General features: G+C 39.2%; 1 long non-coding RNA gene across 1 annotated transcript in view; it reads right to left on the reverse strand.

Annotated features, from left to right (window-relative positions):
* Positions 1–440: 440 nt before the first annotated feature.
* Positions 441–14,742, reverse strand: part of LOC128625814 (uncharacterized) — a 31,932-nt gene continuing 17,630 nt past the window's right edge. The window contains exons 3-4 of the long non-coding RNA XR_008389640.1: positions 1,899–1,991; positions 441–1,540 (exon numbers count right to left, since the gene is read on the reverse strand). This is a non-coding gene — a long non-coding RNA (uncharacterized LOC128625814). The remainder of the gene's footprint in view (positions 1,541–1,898; positions 1,992–14,742) is intronic.

Raw genomic sequence — 14,742 nt, forward strand, 5'->3', positions numbered from 1 at the left:
TAGAAAGCTTCCAAATGAATTTCACTTCCCTAATAATAGAGGATTACTAAATTTACTTTGAAAAACTTTAAGAAAACTAAAAACCCCTACATCAGAACTTTGCATAATTGTATTTGGGAAGGCCTAAAGCTATTAGGGTGGGTCGGACAGGAAGTTATACCTGTAACTTAACTCACAGAACTAGGAGTAAATGAAAGGGCAACATAGTATAAGCTCATCTTTAATATTGAATGTTCTTGATGGCTTTGAGAATAGGAATGCTAACATACAGGAATATTTTAATAAAATTCACTTATACATTCATAGGACCTCCAAACAAATCTCTATAAACAAGTATAGAGATTTTCAAATTGTAATTCATGTAGAATGTGGAGGCACATTTGCATATCCTAAATAAGATACACACATACACATTGTTTTAAAGATTTTAGGTTTTAATTTCCAAAACTACTGACACAAGTAGCACAGATATGCAGTGAATATTAATAAAAATATCTCCAAATCTCAGTGGCTTATCACCACATACAAGTACTTTACACCCACATCTGTCCCGTGTGAATCAGATGGCCCCCTGCAGCCTGTAGCTGTGCCATCGGGAAGGCCTGGCTCCCACTGAAGGGAAGGGAGGGACAGAAAAGGCACACTGGCTTTTAACGGGCTCAGTCCAGGAGAGCCTCACGCCACTTGCGTTCATAGATCATTGGGCAGAACAAGTTAAATGGCCCAACTTAATTGCAAGTGAGGCTGCATAATGTAGGAGAATACCTGGAATATGAGGGGAATACTAATTATCTCTACCATGCAACTATACAAGGAATAAGTGTATAAAATGCACTAAGTCCAAAAGTGAGATGTTAGTGAGAGATCCAATGAGAATTTAATCTCATTAATCTTAATGAAAGGACACTCTGGTGCCTTCCCATCTATATGCAAATTATTACAGCATGACTAATTGCTAAAGTTAAGTGGTGCTCAAGAGCCCCCCATTACTTCTGGTAGTTCCCAGCGGAGTGTCCCACATGTGACCTCTCCTACAAACCCAAGTAAAACCAAAAGGACATAGGGGTTCCAGGACTTGGAAGACAAATAAAAAGCATGAGAAGAGGGTCTCGGCGGAGGGAGGGAGGTCTAGTCTGATGGCAGCTGGCAGGAGCCCTGGGGGAAAGGTGGCTAATGATAAATACACCCCCATGTCAGGGCAGCGATAGCTAACATCCAAGTTTGCCTCATCCTCAACTCCTTCCTGAGCTGCAGTGCTGTCTTGCAGCCTAAATAATGCTAGAAGTCTGCTATCCCAGAGAAAGGGCCTGGCCTTCAGAATTAAAGAGGGTTCATCCCATATTTCACAAAAATTCACTTTTCAGACTGTGTCCCAATTTTTTTTCAAAAAATATTGTCACTGTGCAAGTTCCCTGTAGGAAAATAGAAGAGAAAGGATTTTTTTCTGGGCAAGAGGAAAAGGCCCCATAGAGGGTGGGTGACGGCAGATCTGAAAGCACGTCCAGGCAGCGTATTTTTCTCAGCTTTTGCCAGCAATGTTCTGAGAAAAGAAAAAAAAACATTTTCCATGTTTTCAGTGTATTGTATTTGCATAAATAAATCTTAAGGGTTACCGAAGGAGCTAATAAAATAGCTACTTCAGATGGGGAAAGGGGGGAATAGAGCAGAGAAGGGTAGGGGTAGGAATGAGAATGTTCACTATGTACCCTGTTATATTATTTGATTTTCAAACCATGTGAATATATTATCTATTCCAAACTGTTAAAATAATTAGGGAACAAAGTCTCCCAACCACCACAGCTTTGTGTTCAAGCTACTTTGGGAGAACAAAAGAACCTAATCAGAATCTATCAAGAGAAGCCAGGTAGAGAGTGGGCAGTACCCATAAGCAAACAAACCTGCCAGCACAATCAGGCGATGGGAGCAAGAGGCGGTGAAGGGAAGAGGGAGCCCCTGACTCGACTCCTCACTCCTTAAAGCTCCAGAGATACCTGGGGGAGAACCCAAGGAAGAGGACAGTGAGGCTGAGCTTTCTGCACGTGGAACAGGAGGTGGAATCTGAAAATCTCAACAGAAGAAGAAAGGGTGGTCCTGGAAGGATGGGAGAAGTTGGGGATATCCAGGTGACCAACACTGGGCTTAAACCACCATGATACTCAAGGCCCTTGACAATTTGACCTGATCCTTTTTGGATCCTCTTTTACTAGAGCATTTCTTCCATTGAGCAGCAGTCCAAGGGACACCATTAAGAAACTCACAGTCTGGTTGACAAAAACTGGCTTACAGACAACAAGGTGTTACTAATGCTCTGCTAGGAAAGTGCACAGTTTCAGTGGGGGCACCAGTGAAGAGTGGCCAATTAAGCCTGGGGGAGACCGGGTAATTAGGCTTCATAGTCAAGGAAAAGTGTGAACTAAGTCCTGGACAAGGAATGGATATATGGGAAAGTGGGGGAGGTGAGGAGGACATTCCTGGCAAAGCAATCTGTGCATAGGCTTAGATGACACAAAATGGGGTTTCAAATCTGTGCTGTGCAAGTGACTCCATGTGGTAAAACGATAAACAAATAAAGGAGGAGCTGAGCTAGAGAAGCAAGAAGAGAGTCTTTGCAATGGACTTCATCCTACCAGGGGTGTCCAACCTTTTGGTGTCTCTGGCCACGCTAGAAGAAGAACTGTCTTGGTCCACACATTAAATACACAAACACTAACGAAAACTGATGAGCAAAAAAAAGGTTTTAAGTACATTTACAACATTTACAACTTTGTGTTGGGCCATATTCATAGCCATCCTGGCCTGCATGCGGTCCTTGGGCTGCAGGTTGAACACCCCGGCAACAGTGGGGTTATTATAAGGGTGAGTAAAAGATCCTGTAGATATTTGATAACATGGGCTTCAGTTGTGAGAACTGATGGCATCTACTGGAGGGATGGGGGACTGGAAGTCGGTGAGACGAGTTAGAAAACCACTGCCTCAGAGAGAGGAAAGTTGGAAGGAGCCTGAAATAAGGCATTTGCATTACACATTACCATTCTGCTGTGACTCTGCTAGTTGTGAGGCCTTGGGCAAGTTGCCTAACTTCTCTGAAGCTGAGGTTATTCACCTGCCAAATTACCTGCTTTACAGGGCTAAACAAAACATATATAAAGCTCCATGCACACAGAAAATCCTTGATTAATGGAAAAACTATTATTCCTCAAAGCTAAGAATCTCAACACCCTCACTTTTTTGTGGGAAGCCCTGGGTATTTCAGTTACCTATTGCTGCATAGTAATAAATTATCCAAAAATGTAGTGGCTTAAATCAACAACCATGATTCTGTGGGTTTTCTGGGTGGTTTTTCTGCTTATCTTACTGGGGCTCCCTCATAGGGCTGCATTCAGCCAGTGGCTAGGCCGTGCTAGGAGGTCTAGCACACAGGGATGGTTGAAATGCAGGGACTTAACTTTATCCACATGATCTCTCATTATTCCATTGTCTAATCCAAGTTTTTATATATGGTGGCTGACTTCCAAGACAGTGAAAAGGGAAGTTGCAAGGCTTCTTAAGTTTCACAGATTTATTACTATGAAACAAACCATCCCCATATAACTCTACCATTTACTTGATTTACTTGCTTATGATTCTACAATTTGGGCAGGAATTGGCCATTTAACAGGAACTGATCGGGGCAGCTCAACAAAAACTACAGGATTCAGGGTGCCAGGTTTATTCACATGACACCCCAGCTGGGGTGACTAAAGTGTGGGGAGACTACCTGGATTTCTCTCTCTCTGCTCCCTGTCTTATCATTCAGTAACCTAGCCTCCAATTTTTTATGTGAGGGCCATATCCTAAAAAGTCAAAAAAGAAATTTGCAAGGCCTCTTAAAGTCTACAACTGCTTAGTCATGCTCCTAATTTTCACCTCACTCTGTTGGTCAAAGCAAGTCCCAGAGCTAGTCCAAATTCAATGTAAAGGAAATAAACACCACCTCTTGATGGGAGGATTGGAAAAATCATGTTGCAAAAGGGTGAGTGCACTGGGAGGGGTTAGCTGGCTATCTGGAAATGATCTACCCCAATAGAAACGCACTAGTTTGGAAGATCTACATACTTGGCTACAGATTCTCATTCCATCACTCATTATCCATTTGACCCCAAATTCAGTAAACTCAGATTGACCACCAAATCTCTGGACTGTCTAAGTATGTGGTATACCCCCCCCACACACACTGTGAGCACCTTAAGGGAAGGATTCTGTGGGAGTCATCCCTCTATATTCAGAATTTAGCAGGATGCCTGGCACTTACTAACAGAATAAACCACTCAGTAAGTATGTATCTTGAATTACCAAATAAGGAGGCAATAAATAAATAACAATATTAGCTATTTACTGGGCCCTTCCCACATATCAGAAACTAGTCTAAATGCTTTAGACATATTGATGATTCATCCAAGTGTTACAATACTGTGTGGTAGGCCCCATTATTCTCCATATTCAGACTAGGAATCAAGGTACAAAAGGCTAACCAGTTTGCCCCCAAATGAGTATGTTAGTATGTGGTAGCCTCACTTGGCTCCACTTGATCTGGCTCCCGAGCCTTGTCCAGAGCCATCAGGCTTTGCTGCCTTCATGAAAGTATAAATGTCTATAGTGGGAGGGGATTAAAAACTGATGAAGTACTGGACCTGGAAATGGATAATTATCCCAGACATGAATCTTCTAGAAGAATCATAGTATTCTGGTTAAGAGTACAGTGTATAGACTTCTGAGTCAGACATATTGATTTAAAGTTCAGCTCCTCCAAGTACTATTCCTTTGGATGGGACACTCTCCAAGTCTCATTTTTCTCATCTGAAAAATAAATCTAAAAATAGTACCTATTTCACAGGATTGCGGTGAGACTCAAAAGAGATATGGAAAGTACAGACCTTATCTCAGAGTTCTCACATAATGAACATTTACCATTGGTCACACATTAAGGAATATGGAAATGAAATGGAAAGGCAATGCTTAAAAGAAAAAAATTAGGGTCAGATGCAGGCATATGTATATTATACATGATAAAATTTGCCCCCAAAAAGTTTTAAAAACTTTTTCAATACAATGAAATCTAAGAAGTTGGAAAAGAAAAAACAAAATTCATTAGAAATCCAAGAAAAGTTAGAGCATTAAATATGTCATTTAAGTATTAAAAATGCCATTCTTTTATCAAGAATGCTATGTTGATCTTTTGAAAGAGGTGGGTTATATAAAAATTTTTTTAAATACTACTACAAGCAGAAGACAAATACCATATGATCTCACCTATAAGTATAACCCAACCAACAAAACAAACAAGCAAGCAAAATACAACCAGAGACATTGAAATAAACAACAAAGTGACAGCAACCAGTGGGGAGGAGGAGGAGGGATAACAGGGGAAAGAAGGGGAAGGGTCATCAAGGAACATGTATGAAGGACCCATGGACAAAGCCAAAGGGGGGCAGGATGCAGGGTAGGAGGTGGGGGAGGGTTGGGGGAAAATGGAGACAACTATACTTGAACAACAATACATTTTTTAAAAAAAGAAATAAAATGAAGGGGTGTTAGGTAAGATAGTAAAGTATTATAAATCCCAAGAGTCAAAAGGACAACTTGAAGAGCAAAACACAGAAAGTGATTGATCTTTATAAGAAAGGAAAAGAAAAAAAACCCAGCATGCTAAAAAGCTAATGTCAGTTTTCAATTTAAGGTTCAAGAACACTATAAAGAAACTCAGTATGTAAACACCAAGTGATGAAAGGACAGAAACTTATTGACACAGGTTTTATTAAAAGAAGATCATGCAATCTAAGTTCAATAAGCCTGTGATTGATATCTGATGAAAGAAAAGTCACAGACATGGTCACTGGGGTTGTCTAAATAAATTTTTTTGCACATCAATGAAACCTTTATTAGAAAATTAGCAAATAACTGCTGTGGAAATAAAAAATGATGCATCTTATTAAATTTTACTGACAAAGATGACAGTTGAGAAAATCCTCCTGTAATCTTTTCTCAGCCTGCTGTGTCTTGCCCTTCTCCTTTCCTCACCCTTATTGCCCTCCCTCAGGTGAGGGGGGGCAGCAGGAGGGATAAAAATCTGTACGGCAACTGCGGCGGGTGGGAGCTCCTGAAGTTGCTGCTTCCTTATTTCTATCATATATATAATAGCTACTATAAGGGTTTTTCCCATGTAGAAACTATATATATTTTTTACTTCAAATTATAAATACAAATTGAAGTAGAAGATTATAAGACTGCATAGGTCTTTCTTAAAAAAGGACTTTCATAAAAGAATTGGCTCTACAAGGCTCTAGGGGACTGGAGACTCTTGTACAAGGTGCACGGTGTTCCGTTTTCAGATCATATGTTTATTATACAGCTCTGTAGGCTATAAATGATGCAGCATTATAAGCACTTTTGGAAAAAAAGGCAGGAAAGGTCTTATTTATTTTAGGTATGAGAATGCAAGACTACTTCAGAAAGAGAAGATAAAGTAATATACAAGGCTACTTGGCTTTAATCTACTAAAATAATGGGATTCTCTCATTTATTCAGCAAATATTTGTGAAGTACATAATAATATGTGCCAGACACTGGGAAGACAGCAACGAACAAGACAAAATTTCCACTCTCTTGGGCCTTGTCCTCTGATGGGGGGTGAAACACACAATAAAGAGATGGATGAGTATAACACACAATTGAGTTCTATGAAGAAGGGTAAGCCAGGGTAAAGAATGGAGGGGAGAATTATGAACCTCTTTAGGTTTGTCTTCCCCATTTTTAAAGCTCTAACCCCAGACCAGGAACTTGGCATATATTAAGAACTCAATAAATCTTTGTTGAATGACTACCCAAGCCATCAGTGGTCCCTGGTCAGCATGAGTCTCCAGGGTGTTTCCTAGTGAGTGTGCCAGAGTGTTATGGTCCACAGGGACCAGTGGAATCAAAGAACCTACAAAGGAAACATAAAACCTCCGGGGTCCTCCTTTGGTTCCTGCCTGATGAAGACATCCCTCTGCTGCCTGCCATAAGTAGCTCCAGGAACACAGGGCTGGGCAGGCCTCTTCATCTGGCTACCACATGGGGCATAAAGCAATACTCATAGAAATTACTTTTATTGTGCACATATCCTGACACTTCCTGGGCCTCAACTAAATTCTAGGACACCCATCCCCTCTCCAATAGGCCCATAGGCACAAAGGATCTCCTATTTCTCTGAAAACAGAATTATACCACCTTTGAGAAAGAGCCCAGAACCTAGAAAACTGGTTTATCCTCCCTGGGCGGCTAAAATGAAGTTTAGAAACTTTCAAGGACAAAGACCTTTCATCCTTTGTCAACACTGTGTGTACATGTGTGTGTACCTACATTTCCTGGCCTGGAGTCACCTGCTCCTCTCTTCTTCAATGGGCCACCACATTGCTAATCCTGTCATTTGAACATTGGAAGAAATTAAAATGATCCTGGAAGTCAAAATGATATGACTGAATCATTTTTTTAATACAAGCAATACTGAGAGAATGAGAGGTCTCGTGACAGATCAAGTTATAAAACCAGCAAGCAGCAGTTGAGATCTGAACCCAGGCCTGCCTAATTCCAAGCCCTTGTTTATTTCATCTCATGACCCAGCTTCTTTTATGATCCCAGTGTAATAGGCCCTGGTAAGTGAGATTTGGGCAAGTGTTAAGGAAGCCTGGGTGTGAAACAGAATAAGACTGAACTTTGGGCAGGAGCCAAGGATATCAACAACAGCAACAATGATAACAATATACCAGACACTGAATCTGAATGGAGCCAAGAAAGGAAGCCCAAAATCTACCAAGAAGATGCCAACCAGCATTCCGACAAGTACTGGGCTCTTGTTGAAACTCTCCCTTTAAAAAAAACATGAAAAAGAGGGTCTTTAACTCCTGGAAAAGTAGGGTGGTGAAGATTAGACACTGGTGACACCAATTACACAAATAACCACAGGAAGTCAGGGTGGGGAACAACAGGGTCTCATCTTTCAGGTGAGATAATAGTAGTAATAATAAGGATAACAACAGTAGCAGCAAGGGCCCCTAATATTTGTTGAGACCTAACTGCCAAAAGGTGTGTTAAGCCATCTGCATATGTTATGTAATTTGATCACACTATCCCTCCATGACGGGTGCTCGATAGTCTCGTTTTACATATAAGAAAACTGAGGATTGTGGGGCAATTTGGCTGCACAGTCCTTGACCACTGCATTATAATTCTAATTTCCTGAACAAATACCCTATCCTCAGTAAGGAAATTTCTACTTTTAACACTCACTTTACTCTATTTCTCGATAAATAATACCCTAATCTTATCATGCTAAGACTGATTACACCTAAATTTCTTTTTATTCCTCCCCCCAACTATTTAAAAATGCAAGAACCATTCTTAACCCGTGGGCCATAAAAAACAGATGGTGGGCTGGAGTTTATCAACCCCTGGTTTGGAGCAAAGAGCATGCCTATTTTCACAAGTGATTCAAATCACATTTTGTGTGTATGTGACTTCCTCTTTGACATAAAACCACTCCTTTTGCTGCGTCCATATTAAAAACTATTCAGATGTTTTGTGATGGTACTCACTACTTCTGTGGCCCCTAAATGTGATGTGTGTGTTATGGGCCATTGAGTCAAACCCACCTCCTGGTGACACTATGAGTGAGCAAGGTCCTCAACCTCCTGGCAACAGCCCCGCTCAGCTCCTGTACACTCATACCTACGCCTTCCTTTATGGAGTCAGTGCACCTCATATTTGGTCTCTCTTCCTGCTGCCTTCTATTTTTCCCAGCGTTACTGTCTTTTCCAAAGAACCCTGGACTCTCATGATGTGGCCAAAGTAGGACAGCTTCAGTTTTGTCATTTTTGCCTCCAGTGATGTTTCAGGCTTAATTTGCTCTCTGACCCATTGGTCTTCTTTCTGGTGGTACAGGGTATCCGCTGAGCTTTCCTCCAAGACCAGTCTTCTTTCTATCAGCCTTCTTCACTGTCCAACTTTCACATCCATGCATAGGAATTAGAAATATGAGGGTGTACAGGGGCATAGCCTTGGTTTCTAAGGATACATCTTTACTCATGGTGATCTAATCCTTCCATTGCTGCCCTTTTAAGTCTCAGCCTTCTTTTGATTTTCTCAGCTACAGCCTCCTTTTGAGTAGATGCAATACTTACAGTAACATAGCTAACATTTGCAAAGGGATTAACACATGCCAAACTCTATATTAAAGTGATTTTTATGCATTATCTCGTGGTGTCCTTATAACAATTCTATGAGGTAAATAGTATCATTATTCTCATACTTCGGGTAAGAAAACTAAGGCTTAGAGGGAGGTAAACTAATTTTTAAAAAATTACTCAGTGTCTAGTGGCAGAGCTGGGAATAGAATCCAAGCAATTTACCACCCAAATTATTGCTATTAGTAAAATTTTAAGTTAATTCTATAACCTATCTAACACTAATCCCATAACTAGATTTGCAATATGCATTAATATTCAAACTAAATAACTCTGGTTGCTATCTATCACAAAAATGAAGGTTTTTGTTTCTTCCTGATGAGGTTTACTCAGGATTGGGTACATATTTGAAATGAGAAAACCTAAAAATCTGAAGTGTCAGCAGAAGATTTTCTAGCTGTAATGTAGTTTTTGCACCACATACGGTATTGCCATGGTCCAACAGAGTTAGGGGGCCCTGTCCTTAACAACACCTACAAGACATGGAGACAGGAGGCGCTATGTAGTAGTGCGGCGGATCGAAGAGTTCATTGCGGAACCTTCCTATCACTGCATTGGGCATTGTGTGCCCAAGACCACAAGGATTTTAAAAGTCTACAAAATGGCTTGATGCTTGAAAAAGAAAAACCTTGAGCCCACAATACATAAAAGAAGATATTGAAAAAAAAAATAGAAATTGGTTCATGTTAATTAACTATCTATAAAGGTAACATCAAATCAAGTTGGCTAACTGCAGCTAAAGTCTTCATTTGGCTACAGGCAAATATCTGCGGCGGGGAATGGCTGCCTTTTAATACGTTTCACAGGAAACATATAATGAGGTGGAGCCAACACAGGAAACCGGTCTGAAGGGTGCTCCTCTCACCCAGCCTCCAAGATGCCAGCCTTGCGCTGCTCCCTGCAGCTTCCTCAGGTTTCTCCAGCCCCAGCCATGGATAGGAGGCCTCTGCCCTAGAGCCACATTGGATTATGGCATCTCAAATATAAGCAGAGAAAATAAACTAAGGACAGACAAAAGTTACACTACATGTAAGTGACAATGAATGAACTGAAATTATAAAATGCTAAGGAAAACAAAAGGTAATAATTAAAATTTATATTTCCATTAAAATAAAATCCATTTAAACATTTTCTGTGTGATTTAGTTCTACATTTATTGATAATGAAAGATGACCATGATATATTTAGTGAAAAAGACTACAAAAAATATGACATGATTCTATTATGTTTTAAACACCAGTGTACATTTGTTCAGAGAATAAAAAAGTCTAAAGAGGTTAAGCCAAAAATGTTTATAAACATAATAGTTTTGTCTGGGATATGGGATTATAAACAAAGAGTTTTTCTCTAATATTTCTATAATAAACATAAACCGCTATTGTAAATTTGACAAAGTTAATGAAAAAAAAAGTTATGGTCCAGTCTTCAAGAAACATTTTACTATGGGATACAGAAAACAGGATTCATTTATTAAGGAGAAAAGATGAATAATGCTATTTAAGGGTTATACTTTATCAGCAAATGAGTTTTTAAAGAGAACTGCACTAAGCAGCTGAAAATCCTGGATTGACTTCCTGGCTCACCCATTGGCCATCTGTGTATCTTAGGCAAATCACTCACAGACACAGTTTGTTCATCTTTATCTAATAAAATTTCCCAGGACTAACATTCTTAGTCTTCACATCCCTAGCTCTGTGGTAACTAGTAATACAGATGACCCCTCCCTTTTCCTCCAAGGTATATACTGAAATTAAAAAATTCTTTAACTCATGTATCCATCCATATATCCATTTGTTCAACTGACATTTACCGGCATGCTGCCACATGCCTGGAACTGAGCTAAAGCACCTTCTATTTCATGGCTGTCTGAGGCTTGTTTCCTTGGTAGATTTCTCAGGGAGCACTATACCATGAGTTACTGCATGTTCATAGCTACTTGATTTCTCTATAGTTTTTATACTTAAAAACAAGTTTCAGTGTATATAAAAATCATTGTTTCACATTTCCTTTCCTTGAGTATCTTAACTATGTTGCTCTGTTGTTTTATGCTGTGGATTAATCTGATGAATATATGTTTTTATTTTTCTAAGTGACTTGGTCTTTACGCCTGGATGTCCAAAGAGTTTTTCTCTTTATTTTCCAGTTTTACTAGAATAAGTCTTGCTGTCAAAAATTCTGGGTTCACTTCCCAAGGTCAGTGGTGTGCTCTTTCAATATAGATGTTCAATTTATTTTAAGAAAATCTTCTTGCATTATAAATTTTATATTTGTTTTGTTCTATTGGTTTCATTTTCTTCTTCCCACATAAATTACACTTACATTGGATCTTCTTTTCCTGTCTCCTATGTCTCTCATTTTCCCTCAAATCCTACTTATTTATTCATTTTCCTTCTTTGCTAAACTGTATTTCTCAAGTTCTGTTTCCGACAAGTTGGGCTACCTTATTTCAGAACGATGTGATAGGTATTGAGAATTCTCTCCCTATCTGGTGTGGCTCAGTTGGTAGGAGCATTGATCCAAAACTGAATGGTTGTGGGTTTGATTCCTAGTCAGGGCACATACCTGGGTTGTGGGTTCAATCCCCAGTCCAGATACCTATGATCCCTAATCCCAGAATCCAGCATGTACAACAGGCAACCAACCGATGCTTCTCTCTCTCCCTTCCTCTCTTTTTAAAAGCAATGAAAAAATGTCCTCAGGTGAGAATAAAAAATTTTTTTCTTTAAAGAATTCTCACCCAGGCAGTAAGGATTTATGGGGACATTATCCAGAATACAAAGGGCTGAACAGCACTGCTTTCAGACTTAAGGCGTTTGCCTATTAGAGAATAGCAGCTGAAAAGATTAGAACTTTAACGCTTTTGATAGATTCATGGGGTTGGGGGGAAATTGGAGTTCAGGGACATGCAGGGAAGAGGAAATCCATAAATTTCAGTTGAGACCAAAAAGGGACACACTTTATGAGTAAGGGTAAATTGGAAAAGACCAGCCCTCCCAGTGACTGAAGACCAGTCTGAATTATCTCAGTCCCCAAACGAGTTAGTCATCTCATTGCTGAGTTTCCTAGTTCTCATATATGCTGTTCTCTTCTAGTTTCTATTGTTTTCTGAAATCCTTTTAGATAATTCTATTTTGCTATTTAGCTTTTATCTGCTTTTTAATTATGTATTTTCTGGTATGCATTAATTATTCATTGTTGTATTATTTAGTTTGTTTATAATAGTACATTTGGTGTTCGACAATATCCTTTTCTGGTGTTAATGTAGAAAAAAATTGGAATGTTCTGCGCTTTCAGAAAGTGGTTCTCTTGCAGAGATTGTGATGCAGAATAGTAGCTTTCCTAGTTTCAATGCTTGAGAGCTTTCTCCTCTACTGCTATTACGCAATAGAGAGATGATAGGTAGATAGACGGATCAATACATAGATACATATAAATGTAGACATCCTTCCTGTGTAGTCACACCTGCCTTGTGCAATCTGTATTTTCTAGAGTCCCACCTCTTCCCCACATTGCTTGACCCTTTTCTCCCCTGGGTCCTCAGAGTTCCTGTCCTGCTCAATTTTAATACTCTCCATAGTAGTGTTCTCCTTAGAAAAGGAGTTTTATCAGTGACTTCAGTTCTTTGAGGACTTAAGCCACTGCAGTGCCTTTAATCTCTCTCTCCATAGTCCCTTGGTGCGTAGCTGTGCTCTTTATGTTCCATGCATCCGCAGTTCGAGTCTGCAGCCTTTGTTTTTGCACTGTGGTTCTCACAATATTCACTCGCCGAGAATTCCATTCAAGGAAAGACATTCCCTTCTGAATATTTGTTGGTAACTGTTGTATTACTGTGCTTATTGAGCCATCAAAACTCTCTTTCTCTCCCTTCTACTACTTCTGCATAGCTACTAAACCTCAGTATGTCCTACCTATATGGGTCCCGAGTTGTCTGTGGTTTGGGTGGGGCAAACCCCAGTGGCGTTATGAGGGTCATGGGGACGCTGTGTCAGTTGGTTTTCTGGAGGATGTTGTGAGCAGAATTGTTCTATTGCTATCCTAGTTATTTAGTGTGTTTTTAGGAAGAGATTGGAGAAATTCAAAACTATGCATCATGATCTTGCCCTGACTTGGGCTTATTTTTAAATAATGAACATATCCATCAGAGTAATGCAGTCACTATTTCAGCTTTGACTACCTGCTAAGACTATAATTACTCCCAATACAGTTTCTATTCAACTTAGATAAGTTTTTCTTAGCTTCCCTACAGATATACTTTTGAAGTAGAACCAGGCTCTGTACCTGAAAGGTCCCCGCAATTCTAACATTGCTTTCATTTTCCTCACCAACTCTCTTCCCATTATAGCTTCCTTCATTAGCTAGTCTCAGAGTATGTGCATATACATTCTGAAAATTCCTTTAAAAGCAGACTTCATTTGAGAAGCTCCTTATATTAAAATTGCTGTATTTTCCTCATAGGCATGTTCCAAGTTGTTCTTTTTAGTTCAGGAGCCTCAGTCAAAATAGTTCCTTGAATGTTCAGAGGACTCACTAAATCAAAAATGGCTTTCTCAAGTTAATATTACATTAACTTTGCAGTACATTCCTTCCTAATGAAAACGGGCAGATCCATGCCTGCTATCCTCAAAGTACGACAGACCGGACACAGTTCTTTGATGAATAAAGTAAAATTATTTTTCTGCAACTTTGTAGAGTCCCCTCTATAGAAGAAGGGGGTTAGAGTGGTCTCCCTTCCTTTCTCTAAATAAATGAAATTAAGAGGGGTGGTTTTTAGTCTCCAATAATCTACTGTAGGATTCTGTGCTTGACCCTGCTTGGTTTAATTCAATCAACACTCCACCTTACCATGAGTGCCTCCTTTGTGCTAAGCTTTGTGTTGAGTGGAAAAGATAAGAAATCATCCTTTAAGGGGGCAGTACAGTTAGATGTTGACTTGAATCCTAATCCATCATTCACCAGCAGGTGACTTGAACTAGCTATTTGATTTCTCTGAGCCTTAATTTCCATATCTACATGATATATATATATAGCTATTATGAAAATTATATTTATATATACTTTTTATATTATATGTACTTAATATATACACAACTTGTTTACCTACACAAATGTATAATATGTATATGTACATACATATAAATACACATATACATATATAATTTTACAACAGCTATATCATGTAGGAATTGTATATGTAGATACATGAATAGTAGGTGGTGCTCAATGTTTGTTCCTTTAGGATAATATTACAATCTACTTGTAACTTAATAACATTTCTTTCTCTTTGACCTCTCCCACTACACAAATATGAATTTTAAACAGCCTATTGATTTTCTTACTGAATGAATTAAAATTGGTGTTTCAAGATATTTCTCCTTTCTCAAAAATTGTGTGACATTTGTGCAATGTATTGACACAAGCAGCAAGATTCTTTATCTGGGATCATAAACTCCTTAAGGGTTCAGGGAGTTCTTGAACCTGCTGAAGT

The sequence above is a fragment of the Artibeus jamaicensis genome, unplaced genomic scaffold (assembly GCF_021234435.1).
Source record: "Artibeus jamaicensis isolate MK-2021 breed Jamaican fruit bat unplaced genomic scaffold, CSHL_Jam_final contig_923, whole genome shotgun sequence".
NCBI classification, from domain to species: Eukaryota; Metazoa; Chordata; class Mammalia; order Chiroptera; family Phyllostomidae; genus Artibeus; species Artibeus jamaicensis.